Source organism: Manacus candei, unplaced genomic scaffold, assembly GCF_025592945.1.
Source record: "Manacus candei isolate 608988 ecotype Guabito, Panama unplaced genomic scaffold, ASM2559294v1 h1tg000008l, whole genome shotgun sequence".
NCBI classification, from domain to species: domain Eukaryota; kingdom Metazoa; phylum Chordata; class Aves; order Passeriformes; family Pipridae; genus Manacus; species Manacus candei.
In genome coordinates this window covers 16636026-16655700 of record NW_026138056.1, presented here as the reverse complement: position 1 = coordinate 16655700, position 19675 = coordinate 16636026, and the positions used below count along the sequence as shown (strand labels likewise).

At 37.1% G+C, this 19675-nt stretch overlaps 1 long non-coding RNA gene across 1 annotated transcript in view; it reads right to left on the bottom strand.

The window, feature by feature from the left end:
- Nucleotides 1-17556, bottom strand: part of LOC127461995 (uncharacterized) — a 55962-nt gene extending 38406 nt beyond the window's left edge. Inside the window, exon 1 of the long non-coding RNA XR_007900272.1 lies at nucleotides 17278-17556. This is a non-coding gene — a long non-coding RNA (uncharacterized LOC127461995). The remainder of the gene's footprint in view (nucleotides 1-17277) is intronic.
- Between the last annotated feature and the right edge of the window lie 2119 nt (nucleotides 17557-19675).

The following is a 19675-nucleotide window of genomic DNA, read 5'->3' as shown; positions in this document are numbered from 1 at the left end:
TTTCTAATTGATCTTTGAAAACACAGCATGGAAAAAAATATTGGATTAAAAATATCTGATTCACGAAAAGGCATCTTGAAAGCAATACTGACTACAACTCTTTATGTTTTCTACCATTTTGATTATATCTTGATTAATTTAAACTGTTCTTCCTGAACTTCTGTACATTCAAAAATGACAATGAAACTTTACTAGAAAGATATAAAGTCCTAGTTTGCAGACTGCATTTAGACAGATGCTTGCATATAATTCATAATGAGAAGAAGCTCTACCGGTTCCTCTTTATTTGCCAACCAAAACACAGCTCAGAAAGTGAAAACAACTCTAAGATTGTATAAAAATTTACCTGACTAATTGGTAGATTAACGTAAAACAATATAACAATATAGAGTAAAAGCTTTAGACACTTTTCTCCTGTGAAAAGACTTACTTTATAACAAATGTGTATTAGGGTAATGTAGAAGAGAAAAATATTTTTGTACATTACAGTAATTTTGGTATTTTTGTCCTTCTCTGCAAGTAAGGAGACAAATTAAGCACTAAACCAAGGCAAACATGAACAAACTCTATAGAAGGTTGTGCATTTAGTCTAATAAAAGTGACAATAAGATGTGGCCATGCAGAATATATAGATATCTAATGCATATTTTGGCAGGTACCCAACTTCTGTCTCTTTAGCTTTATGATCCCCAGACATTCATATGTTTGTCACCCTTGAACTAAAAGCTTTATCTATATTTATACTTGTGAGACACTGGATTCGAATCTCACTGGACTGTGTTACTGTGTCAGAACCAACTGGTGTGTGTGTTGGCAGAAGGGTCAGGTCAGATTCCACATGGTCAGGCCTTCAGTATCACAGCAGCCACGGAAGCTGCGTGGCAGAGCTGACAGTGGAAAGGCCAGCCTGGCAGCCCACCTACACTACTCCTCCTGGGACCCCTGGCTCTGCCTCTGATTGCCCACACCACCCCTTCTTCTGGCCTGGAGGGCACTGAGGTGAGTGAGCCGGACATCTCGCCTGAGGGGGGTGGTCATGGTAGCCAGACCACATAAATACGGCAGCACAGGAGCTCCATCTTGCTTTTTCTCTCGGGACCTGCCACTGCCCCAGATTTCCATAGGGCTCTTTGGTGGTAGCTATTTAATTCTCTTATTCTAATCTCTTCCTTTACTCCTTCTCTCTTCTTTTCTCCCTCTTTTTTCCTGTTTCTTCTCTTAATCTCCTTTCTTTACTCTTTCCTTATTCTCTTTTAGGTAATCTAAAACTTGTGGGTTGTATTTTACTAAGCTGTGTGAGTTGGTGTGTACTGGGTGCTTTGTGGAATGTTTCTCTTCGTTGGTTGTATGTTAAGCTGTGAAGCTTTTGTCAAAATACCTATTTTCTTACTAAATTTAAAGAAATCTCTTGGGAAACACATGCAGAGCTTTTTCTTTATACAACGTCGAGGTATTGAAGAACCAAAAGGCTTTGCAAAAATTATTTTGGGGCCTTAAATATAAGTAAAAAGCTTGGACAAGCATGTGGCTTGAACCCAGGTCTTACATTTTTAGGGACGAAGGTGGGATATCTTCAAAAGCGAAGAGATTTTTTTTTGTTTGGGGATAACTGTGAGTACAGTAAAGGGAAAATTTATGTTGGCTTGTAGCTGATGTCTCACAGTTAATGGAAATTGGAAACTTTCTTGACAGCTCTGTAGAGTTGTTTCCAGCCCTAGAAAGATGGGCTGATGAGAACTGGCTTCTCCTATCAGCCACAACCTGTTCTCTAGAGTGCAGTTTCTCACCCTGTGTAAAAGCAATGAGGTAGGCATGCAATTTTTTTCCAGTAGTCTACATAGTGAGGTCCAGCTTTTTGGTAATCCATAGTCAGAGAGATAGATTTTTGTTGTATACATTTGATTGCTTCTGACACAATTATCTCCTGATGATGCTAATTCTGTGATGGGCATCACCCAATATTTAATCAGGTTGTACTTAGTTATCATTTTATGAATCTTTTGTGCTCCAAGATTTTATCTTCATGCTTTCAAATGCTAGGATAATACTTGTTAAATATGTAAAACAGTTGTATTTAGCATCGCCTTCCTGTTTTCATGTATACTTTACGTTCGGTAGACAAGCAAGCTAAAAAACATCTTCTTTGTACTCAAATGGCATTTAAAACCATATTATTTTCCTAGATCTGGAAATATTTTTACCATCTTGCTCAGTCTTTTTAAGCTAGCAGTAGCCTAAATGAGAGTTTCTTTCAGGAAAATAACCACAAAACAACATTTGCCATTTCTTTGACATTCACCTAAAAGTTCACAAAAGCACTTATGAAGCCTCCCAAAGTTTCTTATATTCTAATTTCCAATTCCTACTAGAAGAGTAGACTGCACAACCTTCTAGTCCCATTAACACAACTGTAAAATGTGAAAGTGGTATTACCATGTTGTTATTCAAATCCACAGCACTAAAAACTCTCACCTTTTTTTTCTGTTTTGTTGACAGTTTTTCGATCCAGTTGTCTCCCCAAATTTTATGGGCATACTGAATCACAAACAGCAGAGTCAGCCAAAGAGATGGGAATCAAATACACACATATCTAAGGTGTACTAAACCATAAGGACTTAGGTTGAATAATGGTTCTTAGTATTTGAATAATAATTCTTAAACATTCCTGCATTTCATTCCAAGACCAGACTCTTGTGACAAAAGCACAGATGAAGAAAAACAAGAATGGGAGAGGTGGCTGATGACTGAAGGAAGACCAATGTTACTTCCATCTTCAAGAAATGCAAAAAGTAGGACCCAGGAAACTACTAGCCAGTCAGCCTCAGCTGCATCCCTGCAAAGGTGATGGAACAGCTCATTCTGGAGATCATCACCAAGCATGTAGAAGAAAAGACATCATGCCAAGTATTCTCCATGGATCACTGAGGGGAAATCATGCTTTACCAATGTGAGAACCTTCTATGATGGCATGGCAAAATGGGTTGACAATGAGTTGGACTCAATGATCCTTGTGGTCCCTTGTAACTCAGCATATTCCGTGATTCTGTGAACATGAGGAAAAACTTCCTTCTACTGAGGGTGGTAGAGCACTGGAAGCAGCTACCCATGGAGGGCATGGAGTCTCTCTCTCTCTGGAAACATTCAAACTCACTTGGATGTGTTCCTGTGTAACCCGCTTGAGGTTACCCTGCTATGGCAGGGGGGTTGGACTATATGATCCCCAGAGTTGCGTTCCATCTCTAACAATTCTGTGATTCTGGGAATTCCTCACTGGAAAGGGCAGACCAATTGGACCAAATGGCAAACAGTGTTCCCATCTGTGCAAGAAGATGGTATTGTGCAACTAATGATATATAAGGGAAAAATTCACAGGTCAGGGAAAAAAAGCTGAAGATTAAACCAAAACTGTCTGATAAACATTTTTAGTACCTCAGAGCTTCAGATGTAGACCAAAATATATGACTAAAAAAACACCTTCACCACTAATTTATTTGTATTACTACAAAATCCAATTTTTGGGATACATTTTGACTATGTCTAATTCAGAAATTATGTAGCTTACTGTTGAGTCTTCATAGTATGGGCATATTTCCAAATTATGGTAAAAACTAGACAATAAAAAGGCTTTCTTGAAAAACAAGGCAAGTATTTGAGAAAAGGATAATGTGTTTTGCATGCTGTAACTTGTTAATTCTGATACTCAAGATTTATATTTTTTAGTTTCATTTCATATTTTCTTAAATACCTTAATAGCACTCAGCTTCAAAGTTCCCCAGTAAAATAAACCTTGGATTATTATTCTCATTAAGTAGTTGCTTGTGAAGAAAATTATTTGTTAACAAAAACATAGAAAAGGCCGTATAACACAAATTTCGGGGCCAGAAATAGCACATTTTACTCTCAATCCCCCAGTCCCATAAGCAGAGAGGTTATTTTCAGTCCTGAATTGTTGTAGTGTTAGTGATTACCTTTTTTCTTTTACAGCTCTTTCTTCAAGACTCTCTTGACACTCAACTATAATAACAGATTTTTTTAAAAGAAGAGAAAGCCTGGAAGTCACCACTGGCAGTCAACCATTAAAAGTGATTTTTATTTCCTCTTGCCTCTCATCAGGCAGAGAACCAATAAGTTATCTAGGAAGCTGAAACCAGGATCTTTCTTATACTCCATTTGTACAAGCTATGTACACTTCAGTGAGTGCCTAGTGATATAAAAAGGTTTGTAGAAGCCTATAAGACTTATAAACATAAGCATTAAGGCAAAGAAAATGTATAGATCATTATGGAGCTTTTAGAAAGAGAAGTAGGAGGAAATTTGATGTTGTAGCACTCTAGTTCAGAAATTTTAAAAAAAGACACTGGAGAAAAGACTGCTTTTTTTGAAAGAATGCCGTTTTTTAAAAATTTTACAACTTTACCCATTTAAACTTATGAGGTTTGTTGGACAATACTGCTAATTATATTGCTAAGGGGCTTCTGTACTCTGACAGAATGGTAATGAGTTCATAGATGGAAATGGTACTTGGATGTGACAGGGAGAGGTAGAAAACATAATACATATATCCAAGAAAGTGGTTCATATCATGGAAAAGCCTTAAACTGATTCCATCAATGCAGAAAATACAAAGCCCGTAAAAACCCTGTCTGGATGAAAAAGTTGAATTGTCTCACCCACCAGTGGTCATTCTGGGAGTGTGTCCAAAACAAGGAATACAACTTCACACATTGCTACTGTCTGTCCTTAGGGATTCAAGTGCAGGTCTCCTAAGCTCCACAAATAATAACACTCACTTTACTTTTTATGACATTCTTTCATGATACAATTTCCTCTTAACTCTGTTATATGTGTTGTACAACTACTTTGACTTAAAGGATTTTCAAAACTGAAAAATCAGAAACCTTGATTTTTTTTCTGCAAGTGGCTGGATATAGAAAAGGTAGGCAACTGTAAAAGAAACACCATTTTCAGAACCAGAAGAAAGGTTGCAGAAAGAAATGCATATAATCATCTTGACTGATCAGTCTCCTGCTAACAGGGCACACTTCATATGGTTGATTTGGTCAAGACCTGCTTTGCTTAAAACAGCTGTCCAGGAGATGCATGATCAGGCAGGCCACGTCAGGAGAAAGGCAGAGTAAACTGCTGCTATTAGCACGGGGCAGCATGTACAGAAATGCTTCTTATTAGGCCGCCTGCGGAAGTGAGCCCACATTAAAGCCTGGGAAAGTTTCATCAGAAAAAAAGCTAGCCAGTACTTCTGAATTCAGATGAGTCCATTTGCATTTAACTCACTCTAGCAAAATAGATAGAGAATTAATTAACTGTACTGGAAGATTAGCAGACTCTTTCTTCCCTCAAATGACATGAATTTAGGGATCATGTCTAAGCCTAAAGAACTAGTGCTTTACTGTAAATCATACAAGCAGTAAAACATTTATACATGAACATACCTGACTGGAAATGGAACAATGTATAAAAAAACCCAAGAGTGAGAGTCCGTGCTGTACCTTTCACCATAATTCTGACACCCTAACAGACAGACAGACAGAGGAGAGCTAGGCTAGCTGCAAGCCAAATATTTGTCTTCCCAGATCCTTGACTGTCCTCATGTAAACTAGTCAGAAATAAGATGCTACTTCTCTAATTTGTGTAATACAGAAGATTTCCTACTTGTTCTGGAAAAAATTGTAATTTTGCACTTTATTTCATACACTATCTTTTTAAAAGCAATGTCTCGAGCTACATACAGCACCAATGGATAAAGTGGCCTTTAGGACCATCAGTCAGAGTGAATCCTTGGACTTTCAAAGTTAAAAGGACTTCCCTGAAATTATATGAGATGAGGAGCCCATATTTAGTTGTTCAAAAATTCAGCACATGTCACAATATCATAGAACGATTGAAGGCACCTCTGGAAATATTCTTATCCAAACCACTGCTCAAAGCAGGATCTGCTGGGACAGGTTGCCCATGCCTGCAGGCTGTCCAGTCTGATGTGAAATAATTCCAAGGATGGAGACCCCATAACTTTTCTGGGCAACCTGTACTTCTGCTCAATTTTTCTCAGAGTTGAAAAAAAAATCAAATGTAAATAGTTGGGGGGTTTTATTTAATATTATGTCTACTGACTCTTCCATTCACTAGATGCTACTGAAAAGAGTCTGGTTTCATACTCTATATTCTGTCCCAACTGGTATTTATACACATTGATGAGATTCCCCCAGCTTTCCTCTTGCTTTTCCAGGCTAAACAATTCCAGTTGACAGTCCTTCCTCATATGAGAGATGCTGCAGTCTCTTAATCATGTCTGTGGTCTTTTGCAGGGCTTCCTCCCACATGTCCATATCTTTCCCATACAGGGGAACCCAGAACTGGAAACGGCACTACATGTGTGTTGTCGTCAGCACTGAGTAAAGGGGAAGGATCATCTCTTTCAATATGCAATGCTCTTCCTAATGCAGCCACAGAGCTGCTTTCCAAACAGCTGGTCCCTAGCATGTACTGGTGTATGGAATTAATCTTCCCCAGGTGCAGGATTTCACATTTTCGTTTGGTGAAACTGGTAAGATTTCTGTTTGCCCATTTCCTCAGCCCATCAAACTCACTTTGAATGTTAGCACAGTCATAGTGCGTCAATCAGTCCTTCCAGCTTTTTATTACCTGTAAATGTGCTGGGAGGAAGTGAGTGCAGAGACATGTAACTTTGTTGTGTTCATATTCTCAGCAGGTCAGGCATTTCAGAATATGAATGACCATCTTATCAAAACACTTTGTTCAGGATTAAGATGTATAATACTCAGACAAAAAGTCATGATAGCAGGTCAGATGTCTTTGCAGTAAGAGGTAATTCATACCTGGTTATGGAAAGAGGCACTAGAGACCTCTCAGATGTGATTCCTTCCTCTGGTTTGTCTGGAGAGGTAGTATGGCCTTTAATTGTCTCTTAACAAAGATAAGTATCTGGTTTAATAAAGCTTTTCTCAGAAATCATTTCCTTTTTATACCACTGTGTACTGGTTTTGGTTGTGATAGAGTTGAATTTCTTCATAGTAGTTTGTATGAGGCTGTGTTTTGCGTTTAGGCTGAAAATAGTGTTGATAACACACAAATGTTTTATTTACTGCTGAACAGTGCTTACACATTGTCACAGACTGTGTATCCTAAAAGAGGATGCTATTTCATCCAAACAGAACAGCAATGACCTCATCACAATAGATAAAAACCTAGTTCAGGAGTTGTTTGGATAAGTCAATCTATCATAAAAAACTAAGCTTCAAGACAGCAAAGTTATTTGCTGACCAAAAGATGTAGAGACGAAATATGTTTGTTTTCTGCAGATGGAGATAATCCCACAATTCCTCTCAACTATAGTTTAAATTAACTCTTTCCCATGAAATATATGAGAAGTCTTGTGTCCCATTCCTCTCCCTTCTATCAGCTACAAAGTACTGATTCAACCTCTTCAAAAGATATGCCTGAGTGATTCCTCTGATGGCCCATCCATCTTAGTGCCCTAAGACTTCTGGTCTTTGCAATTGTCTCCGTTATCAACTTTTGTTCAGGGTTGGTATGTCTTTGGGTATAATGTATTAATTTTCCTGTCTCTTACCCTGTCTTTTTTATGCTGACTAGCCATTAATCAGATATTCTGACAATTATCCTTACATTCTTCCAATCATTGCACTAATTTAAAAAATATACAGCATACTGTGAGGATTAACTTTTTGTCATTTGTTTGGAATGCTATCATTATTATCTGGCAAAACAGAATAAAAGTCAAAAAGATGTAATAAACATTTTTACTTTAGCCTTTAACCTCCAATTCATATGACTGATGTATGTAAGATATCAAAGATTTTCTTCCCTCCCACCAAGTATATTTATGGAAAGCAGACAGGTTCTCTTTTTCTATAAAAAAAGTAGTAACTAAGTGACAGTAGTTAATTAGAGTAGGCTTTGAATAGATTCTAACACATCATTGTGAGATTGTGAGTGCATGGTTTAGGAATGATATTCCCCAGTTTAGTGCTCCCACCAAAAGTGTGTTGGCACTCCCTTCCTCTCCCCCTTGAAAGCACAGAAAGGCAAAGATCACAGGTTGAGAAAAGAACAATTCACTGGAAAAAGAAGTGAGATAAGAAAACAAACAGTAACAGCAACAATACCAATAACAAGTGTACAAAGAGAGAGCGATCTACCTGCAAAATGCTCACCAAGCCTGGGACAATGAAAAACAAAGGCAGACAGACCCTCCTCACACCACACTTTTCCAGGACCAGAAAGGAATGCCTTTTCTTCCTGGAAGTAAGAGGGAGAGTCCCTTTCCCATGTCCCTGGGGGTTGGTATTGAATAACATTAGGGTCTTGGCCCCATCCACAGGGCTCCAGGCTCCACCCTCTCATGGCTACAGCAAAAAATTAACCCTCTCCTCAGCTGAAACCAGGACATTTATATGCAAGTACACTTTTTTTATTTCCTACTTACTTATACTGCCTACCCACTGGTTCACTCAAGATGGGCTTTAGAACAGCAACCAGTTCACATAGGCAGGATTTACTATTCGAATTCTGTCGAGAGAGCAGGATTGTGTGAGCCTGAACAATTACTTGGGACTTTTCCTGAAGACCTTTCGGGACAGTCAATAGACTGAATGTACAAGAAAATTTGATTTTTTTCTTCAACATTTTTTAACTTGGTTATTCAACTGTGAGAGAACACAGACTGAAAACATTGAGTTTTCAATATTGCTTGCATAATCAAGTCTGATCATGAACCTTAATGTTCCTGAAGAAATAAGCATACTTGCCTTATTGAAATTGCCACATACTTTCTACTGAATTAAGCTTTCCCCAGATTAACTCAGAAAAGGATACCCAGAAACACATCCTACAGCAGGACAGAAATGAAAAGTGCATAACTACAGGGAAAAGTTGAAAGTAATCATCACCTTCTGTGTGAAAGGAAAAATTCATTAAGGAAACCAGTAGATTTTTGTAAAACAAGTCCAATTTCAGGGTTCTTAAAATCATATAACTGAAGACACAAAGGAAGAGGAAAAACTGTTGTATTCTGTAAGGACCCAAGGGGAATTACAGTTTCTTCAATCACAAAGATCCAAGGCAAAATACCTTGCATAGTCTGATCAGTTTTTGGCCCCTCACTACGAGAAAGTCATTGAAGTGCTGGAGTGTGTCCTGAGAAAGGCAAGGAAGCTGCTGAAGGGTCTGGAGCACAAGTCTAATGAGGAGCATTTGAGGGAGCTGGGGCTGGGACCTTATCGCTCTCTACAAATACCTGAAAGAACATTGTAGAAAGGTAAACCTAGGTCTTTTCTCCCAGGTAAAAAGAGATAGGAGGAGAAGATATGGCCTCAAGCTGTGCCAGGGGAGGTTTACATTGGTCATTAGGAAAAATTTCTTCATCGAAAGAGTTGACAAGCACTGGAACAGGCTGCTCAGGGAAGGGGGTGAGTCACCATCCCTGGATGTATTTAAAAGACCTGTGGATGTGGCAGTTAAGGGCACAGTTTAGTGTTGGATTTGGCAGTGCTGGGTTTACAGCTGGACTTGATGATATAACTTTTCCAGTCTAAAGGATTCTATGGGATAAGTGGCACATGTGTAAAGCTCGGTGCACTGACAGTTGCTCATGCACTGATGAAATTACATAACCACTGTGAGCCCAGCAAAAATCTATGTTTTGCTTATTCAGTCACTAAATCTCAAGTACTAAGGCATTTTTGCCAAATATGTCTTAACTGAAGAGCTGATAGGTACATCCATACTAGAGTTCTATCCTGGAGAAATGAACTTTCGGAGCAAAGCTTCACATCCATTTACCACACCTTGACATACACTCTGGCATCTGTGCAGTGGAACCATTGAGCATGAAGAAACTCAAAGATGAGAGCCAGGAGCACAGCTGACAAACAGCAATGGTTCAGTGCACAAGACCACATCAAAGCTAGTTAGAAGGGTAAATAACAGCACACGGACAGTGTTGATACTAAATTCTTGGTACCTGTTCATGCTACAAATCTATTCAACTAATTGTGCTGCACTGTTAACTAACACAGACAGAGTCTGTAGCAGCCAGCTTAAGCAGAGATGTGATAGTAGAACATACACTGCTTACAAAAAGAGTCAGTTGGCTCCTAGGGATCAATAAATATTCCTTTTTGCAGATGTGAACAGAAAGCTGGCTTAACCTAAGTTAAAACCCCTGAACTCCAAAAGATACAAAAGTCTTAGAGGCAGCTGAAATATCTCAAATTACAGAAGCAGAATTGCAGTCTTTTCTGAGTTATTTATAGAGTACACACCTCAAGAGATCAACAGATGGTATTCATGTTCCATTATACAACCCCTACACATTTGGAAAGAAAATACTGAACGAAGCTCTCAATAACACCTGCAGTGCTTGCCATTCTAAGACAGTGTGCTCCTAATGGCACTGCACACCTGTATTATGACAGCTGACAATGTCAGTTAAACAGCTTGCTTTGAAGCAGAAGAGTTTTGGGTAGAGGTTGAGGAAGACAAACTGGCAGAAGTGATTACTGGATGGAGACAGTGAAGGCTGCACACTGACACTGCAGCTCAGGCACTGAGCATCAACTCTGGTAAAGAGCTCTTTTCTCTCAAGTTCTATATACAGTACAACTTGCTCCTAGTCCTAGACTTTGGTTTTCTGCTCTTCAGTATGAACCAGTTTACTTTGCAAATTATTTGAGAAGCTGAGGTATGCCCAAATTTAGTCCTGTGTGAATGCGGCGTAGTTACAGTTGGTTTGAAACATTTGCCTCTGACTGCCGAGCCAAAATTCATTTTGTCAAGTTAAATTCAAATAATCAAAGAACAAGGTAATTGCCCCCTTAGTTGTCCTTAGGTACCTTAACAGGGCACCAAAGTTCCCATTTGTATGTGCACATCTGGCCTGCAAGCAGGGTTCCTAGCGTGTAAGCATTTAATTGCAGACACAAGCTAGTTTACTGGAACATATTTCTATGAGGAATTTGAGAAGGAGGTGTCTAGTCTTTAAGGACAGGAAAAAGCACATATACGTCTGCCCAAAAAGTGCTTACTTGTACAGAATCTTGGAAGATCAATTGTTTTAGGTTGTAATTTGTTTGCAGATGCTGTAGCTGTTACTATGAATACAACATTAAGCATCCCTTCTAGGTACATTAGGATGCTAAACCACCAAAGAAACTCAGAGGGATGTACAGGAGTGGGAAAAACCTGCAGGGCATGGTGTAAAAAGAAAACTTCACTGCAAAATTAATGAAGAGACTCATTAAAATGTATCAATATGCAGTCAAAGCAATAGCTCACACATACTGAAATGATCTCTAAAAAAAGGGTGAAATAAATATGCCTTATCTCAAAAGGAAGAACAACATATAGAAAACAGCCTGTTATTCCTTCTCTCTCCTGTCATCTTAGTCAATTTTAAGTAATTGAGAAGCAACTCTACAAAACCGACAAACAAATCCCAACAGAGCACACCTTCTTTGAAGCCAGATGTATATTCTGCTATTTAAAACACTTTCCTGGAATACTGAATGGAGTAATACTAATTAAAGAAAAACAAAATTCTGATCTTCCACATTGTGGAAGAAGACTAACAAAAAAAAAATGAATAAACAAACAAACAGGAGTTACAATAAAAAAAGAGAAAAGTTGTCTTCTGTTAAAAGCATAATTCTTTTGAAAGACATATCATAGGGACTTCTTGTCTAAGGGTCTTTTTGGTATATAAATCCTCTGTAGAGGCTCCACAGCATCAAAGGAATCTGAGTGCAGTCTAGGCTGAAGACACCCTCTCCTCAGCATTCTCACAGGGCCAGCAGTTTCCTGCTCATCATTCTCACTTCAGGTAGATAAAATTCTGGGATTTCAGGAGCACTTATAGTGCTCTCCAGTTTCCCTACATATGACATGGAGAGCTAGGCTTTGCTTCTAGATTCCGTTCCAGTCAGCTAAGAAGCATCTGCTGTGAAACCCATTTCACACTTCCACTGCCTTAGTACAGCCAGTATAGAGGGAAAAATGAAGTGGCCTCTCTTGTCATTTGACAGGAAGTACATTGCAGAGCAGTTCGAGGAGTTGATACATCTTTCCTGACACCAATCAGTACCATTGAGTAGTCTCACTCATCAGGCTTTTTCGACTTCTTTCCTCACAGCCTAGCACAACTCAAAGTCATCCATTCAATTCAGCAAGCCAACAGTCTCTCCCTGCTCCAGCTTTTGAGAGGTTTTTCCCCTCCAGCCTTCTGTCTGGAACTCAGCCAGCCCTTCAAAGCGAAGGACACCAAAACCCTCAGTAAGAGCATGAGTAGTGAGGTAACTACCTGAAACCAGGAAACTGAAAAATGCAGCAACACTGACATCCCAGGACTGGGATAGTGGCAAGATAAGGCTAAAGAAGAGGGGGAATGGTCTTAAGTGAGACAGGTCAGCAACTGAAAGGACTTACAGGATAACCCTGATTGCCTTCTCCCCTAATTCCATCGTTAAAAAAGGCTGGCTGGTTCATGTTAGGTTTCTAAACAGGGACAGAATACTCCTATACACTGTTAAAAAAAGCTTTGACATTATCAATCATTCTGTTTTTATATTTGCCCTTTAATTTCACCTCACTCCTGAGTTTTTGTAAGATTTTATTTGATTTCTTTCAAGGTTTCCTCTAGCAAAGAGAAAAGTGTGTTGTACACTTCACAATATATGGCAGTACATTTCCTCCTACCTTATGTACTGCTTTCTCCGTTTTTTTTTTCTCCCCAGTTGTTTTATGGGATTTCTAATTTTATTCAATTTTTTTATCTCTATCTCAAAGAGTGAAACTTCAGTGATCAATGAAATAGTTAAACTAGTAACAATAATCTACAGTAGGTTTCAACTGTGTAGTTTTCAGGGAAGAATTTACTAGATAATTGCCCCCCAATGGAGAAAATAGTTGCAGATTTCATTGTGTGGAACCAGGAAGGGTTATAAAACACAAATTCAATTTGCTTCTGAAGTATGTATTTTTGAAATGTCTTTAGTATTTTGTTTTCTGATCCTAAATAATGTGTGTTTCAATACTCTTTTTCTTAATAGCTATATAATTTATGTTATGATAATATCTTGCTCTTTAATTTTATTTAAATTTTAAATAGAAATTTCTCATTCTGGAGAAAACTATGGAATACATTCAGGTATTTGTTACAGAGGTTGGGCCACTGCACACCATTTTTATTCCCATAATAATTTCTAAAATAGATTAGTAAAAGACACAGTAACTTTAATGACTTATTGTACAATGTGACATCACACCTTATTGTCTTATTTCCAACAGTAGAAAATATATGTTCTTTGTGAAACAAATGTATTTTCTTTTGAACCATTCTTTTCTTTGAAAGAATGCCAAAGTAGCTATGCTATAGCAGAAAGAACACTTACTGACAATAACTAGAGGCTTAGATTTGCAATGTGTCTTCCATGCATCATCCTGTTTTCCCCTTAGGTGAAGAATTAAAAGTGGTTCTCGGAACAGCATGGGAAAAAACAATTAAGATTTGGTGCAAAATTCTGCACCATTTTTGTACAACACAGTATTTTAGAGGTTTGTCAAAAAAGGTAATTACAATCTGTTACCACTGATAGCTCTAAAGGGTGGAAAGACTCAGAAAAAGTGGTGTTACAGCAAAGTATTTTGCTTTTAGTTCTAGCGATATAGAGCAGACTGCAGCACATTTTGGTTACAGGTGAATTTCAGGCCTTGTCAACCTTAGATATTGACGTCCAGTACATAGTCACAAAGTTGGTAGCGTACCAACAGCAAAGCTGTGGTAATTCCTTCTGATGCTGAAGAAATTGTGGTAAAAATTAACTTTTCCAATTGATCTTTATCTCACAGATACTTCTAAGAGGATAAGGACTGACTGCCAATGATTTGACTGAAACTATCAACAGTAGTTAGAAGCAAATGGCAACCACCCCAGCTATCCACGATGCAACAGCATTTGTGACAAAAAAAGCTAAAAAGCTCTGTTTTACAGTAACGAACATAGCCACCATAAACACATAGGGGTCACTGCAACACCAACACAGAATGTGAAAAACTGTAAGATATTGAATTTTGAAACTGTAGAAACACAGCACCCTGATTCAAGTGTGTACCTGAGTGCAAGTGTGTACTCAAGTGTCTACTTGAGTACTGAGTACTGAATTTTTTTTCTTTCTTTAAAAGTACCGATGACTAGTTTGACGAAGCAAACAGTTTTTAGCATTTTCTAGCAAAGTATCAGCCCATGCTTTCTACAAGTCTTATTCTGACTATTCACTTTTCACTAGTCTTATAGAAAATTACATACATTAGTCACAATTCTTCAGCTTTTGCTTCACTCAAAAAAAAAAGTGTAATAATTTCATATTTTATCTTCCTTTGAGTCAGCTGGTACACAAGTTTAAACTAAATGTTAGTAACAATCATAAATTTGAATGAAATTTTGTGATAACTATTCGGTGGAAAATAAAATAGGAGCAATAAAGAAGGTGATAATTATGGGGTGTTGCAATCCACCTGAACCTGTCAGATGAAAAACATAGACTCATTGAAGGTCATGAATTACATTGCAGAGCATCTGCAGAGCAAAGCACTTGGTACCAGGAACTTGCTGGCATTCAATGAGTTTACTCTGGGTCTGCCTATAGTCCCTTGGATTAAAAGGTGCGTTCGTGGAGATTGGGTTTGCTTGAAGAAGCTGCTAAAAACTCTAGCATAAATGAACCCTCCAAATTTCTGCTTCTGTTACAAGGGGCATACTGTAGAGGGACACAGCTTGAATTTGCACCCTAATGTCCCTAAGCAACCATATTTGCATGTGGGCAAACCCTGGGCAGTCATTTTAGTTTCTGTCTCTCACATTGTACTGCCGCTACCCCCAAAGGACATGGATATAATAAACAACTCCTTTTTTTTTTCAGTAGTAACTCTTCACCAAGATGATCAGTAGTATCTTAGGCAGAGCATAGCTATTATGTCTCATATTAATATGATCACATATTTTGAATTATCCCATTACATGCTACTGAGGGTGTGATTTCTAATCCTTATCAATGCTGTGTAAACCATAGCACACGTACCTTTGCTTCACACCCTGCAGCAAATAGATTTATTTATAGCATAGAGCTTCTTCAGATCAATAGAACTTTAAGAGATAATACAACATGTATATTGATAAAAGATACCAGTTAGACAAAAAATAGAGCATTACCAGAAACTAATGGTAATGTTGGATTAACTTTAGGGTTTTTACTTACGTGCTGAGAATTCTTTAGAACAGTTCTATTAGCACTAATGTCTTTACAATCACCTAAGAAAATGTTTTCTTTCAAATAAAAATAAAAAGGAATGTTATGGAATTGAATTTCATTTATTTTTTTACTCTATTGAAAAGAGCAAGAAGTCTCACCTTTTAAACTCACAGAACACAAGTAGATTCATATAATCTCCTTGCTAAATGTCATGTAAATTGCAGTATTTTCTACTGGGACATTGTAATTTAATGACCTTTTAGTCATGAATAATCAGAACACGTATTACCTTACAATAACTTCATAGAAACTGAAAGCATTCAAACACTTAAAAGAAAAAAAAACAAAAACAAACCAAACTGGATTTTATTATATACTCTCAGTAGAGAATTCATATGGCATCTTCTTGGAAGTTCTGTAGTACGACCTTATGCTGTATAAGAAAAATGAGTGAGATACACGCCCAGAGGTTCAGTAACATACTTATAGGTATGTTTAGACAGCAGTAAATAAGAATTTCTACTCTTTAAATCTTTTCCTAGGATATTCCTCCTTGATCTTGTTCTACTATCTATTTACACATCATGTAACAGTAAGTGCAAGGTTATTTTTTCATTAGCAAACTCATGTATACCCATATATTACTATTTATAATTTCTTTTGATATGAAATACAGGAAGCAGTGTGTAATACTGTGCAGCAGTAAACACGTAAAAATTTTAGTAATGTGATAATATTTTTTAGACTCTTACCTTTGGGAGAAATGCAGACATGGGAGAATGCAGTCATAGAAGTTGGAACCAAGAAAATAATTTTCTTATTTAAAGATCTTTTTATTCAAGGTGCCTTATATCTTTCATTTTGGTTTTCATGAGAATTTAGTTATTGAACACTTTGCAGGTGCTGCTTAAAAGATTTAATCATATAATTTACTAATCCCAATGTCAACAGCATATGGCACCAAATGTAACAGGAAATATCAGGTATAGCTTTGAATAGAGCAGTATCTATCTGGGTATTTCCTACAGAAGTATATACTTGAATATCACAACAATCTTAAGCATTCAAACAAGTTAAGCAGTGAGATCACACAAAATATTTTCCATGCACAGCTTCCATTTGGAATCAGTAACTATAGATTCTAAAATTTTGCAAAATTCATATAGCACATAATTTCTGCCCTCCAGTGACTGTGTCACAAATAGACATGATAAGAGATTCCCTTTTAAATTGTGCATAGGTTTTGGTGTAGAGGTGAATAGGAGTGATGATTGTTGTCGGTCCTTTCCAAATTAATTATTCTATTCCAGTCTACTTCTACTTCTATGCTATTCTACTTATCTTTTATTCTACTTATGGATACTTATGGATAAGTTCTATTTATGGATACTTATGGATAAGTTCCCAGAGTATTTCCAATAAAATATCTTTTCCAAATAATCATACATGTGTTGAGTCATAAATAATAAAGTTCATATAGTTACGACTGACAAATTCCTAAAGCACCAAGTAGCTACTTTACTTGTTACGATCGGCTGAAAAATTTCCTTCAGATTAATAGAAGAGAGCCCATCAAAAATATTTTTGGAAGATGAGTTATGCAACTGCATTACATGCTACAATTAGTTACAATTTGGTAACCCTGCCTGAATTAAAGTTCTACCTCCTACTTATATTTAGTAATCCTCAATTTGTACAACTGAACAGTGAAAACTGTTTTCTTTAAAACTCTAATGACTTGTCTTGTTGCTTTTTCATTTACCATTTTTATCAGTCTGTGAATGCTTATTTCTGTGTCACAAGGGCAAAAACGCTGTTGATCTCACTGAACAAACCTAATAACTTTACACACTTGATCCAGCTGTACTTCTACAATAGAACTTTTTTCTTTTTTTATACCATTGTTAGAAGTAAAAAAAAAAAAAAAAAAAAACCAGACAAAAAACCCAAGCCAAACCACAAATCTGTTTCTTACTTTTTTAGCATATTCAGGTAGAAGACCTTGGGCAAAATTCAATTGAAATATGAATGTATGCATCAGTCTGCAAGAATTCCAACAGGACTCAACTGGTTTTGTGGTAAAAGCTGTAAAATAAATTACAATAGGGATATAAGTATAAAATTCAAGTCCATCCAATAATTCCATCTTGTGGCACAGCAGGGTATCAGTGCTGTGGCTGCATGCACACCCTCTGTCAGCGAATTCCTGGGTTGTGCAAGAGCTTCCCAAGTGATCTCCATATAGAGGAAACTACTTTGTGGTAAAGTCAAGGACTGAGCCTTTAGCCAGCTTCACAACAAAAATTCTGTTACCAGTGCTCTCCAGGCAGGAATCACAGACAGACATGGAATTTTCCTAAACAGACCCTGTTGTGTCTAGACTTTTTGATAGGCACCATCTGTATGCTTTAATACATATGCTATTCATACATGATTTATTATTATGCATTTATTAAAAATGCGTCTACCTTGGATAAAGAATCTGGCTGATCCATTGTGTCCTCTGGGCAGTTCCTGATGCAACACTGACAAAACAACAGAGATAGTTGTAAACAGCCAGTAGAAACCTTTTGTGCAGATGCAGAAATGGTCATACAGGACAGTATTTTACGTATAATTTAGGTAGGAGATGTTGTGTATATAATTTAAAACAATTGGTATAAACAGGTCTTCCACATGTTGGAGTGGTCATTCAGGACTGCAGACCAACTGAATTGTAGGAAATAAGTGCAATAGCATCACAAGAAGTCTAACCTGATCCAGGTGAATACACGGCTGCAAGGATTCTTGCAATGGAGGCTCCTGCAACCAAACAGAAAACAACCATGTTGTTCAATACACTGGTTTCCTGTCAGGAGTGTTATTTTCTGCCAAGGTGCCATTTCTTTTTTTGACAAACTCCATGCTAAAACAAAAATTTAACAATGGTAGAAAATTAGGGTACTAAATTTGAACCCTTGCACATACTACCACAAAAGATGTATACTTGACTTTTCCTCTAGTTTAGGTATTAAATGGAAATATTAGTCATGTAAGTTAGCTTATTTGACACAATTAAAAAAAAGAAAGGAAAACCCTGCCTGACTAACACTGACTAACACAATACCTTTCACCTCATATGCTGAATCAGTAATATCACATGAAAGGAAGAGAACTGCAATTAGAACAGAGTAACTAGGTGCTGCCTAAAGGCCAAATGCCTCTATAGAATGTGTTTATTCCTTTTAGTGAGAAGGCTGGACGTAGATGACGACAGTATATAAAGGCCAGAATAATTACACACCTGGCTTTGCATCTGCATCCGGAGCACTAAAAATGTTGCATGACGTTAGCTGAGTCATTCATCCTCTAAAACTCAGAAAAAAAAGGAACTATAAAAGGGCACTTATGCTTGAATGAGACAGTGCCATAAGATGACTAGCTAATTTCCAATAACAAAGTTGAATTACCCTCTACGTTTTTGCATAAGAGTCTAAAAGTATTAAATACATGGTCACATTAGTACTTTACACAACTATTATACTCCATAGACTCAAATAAAACTGAAAAAAAACCCAATACATTAATAACTTTAGCTATACAAAGAGTCTCATTAAATTCAAAAGCATGAGTCACATTTATAAAATTACAGTGCTCTGTATAAATAATTTTATGTCTGTATCTTATGTTCGATTTAAAATACATCAAAACCAAACCCATTTAAAATAACTGGTTATTAGGTAGCTCTAACATATTCTACATAAAAAGTTCCCAGAAACTGACATACTGAAACTGTCATTATGTTTTATCTGACCCTGATGTTGCAAAAACTTTGAATTTATTTACCTTAACATGTATGAATAATTCCATCTGAGAAAAGTAGACTCTACAAGACTACTGAGCGAGAACATTGTGCATTGTTTGCAGAATTACAGTTTAAGCTCATGCATACTGAAAACACACAAAACAATCAAAACATAGCAATCATTTTGTATTAATTCAGACATAGACACCTATGCTTTGTTACACTCTGGCAAATCAGAAAACTATCCTGGCTTCCATTTGTCATTCTCCTTCCTTTTTCACCAGACAGTTTTGTTCACATAAGAGCTCCTAGTTGAATCTATCACAGTCACACAAGAACAAGTCCCTGAATATTCACCAATCCAACCTTTGCAATAACAATATGTTCCTACCATTAGGACAAAATATACTAAATATTCTATGTGCTTTTACATCTAAGTGTGAGTAAAAAATTAGCCCCTTTCTAAACAGAGCAATAAAAGCCTTAATAGTTATTTCAAAAACATTTGCATTGTTTTTCTTCCTTAATTTGCACCACAGTAATGAGAAAAGGCAATAATAACTGACTGTGGATAATATTTCTTAGAAAA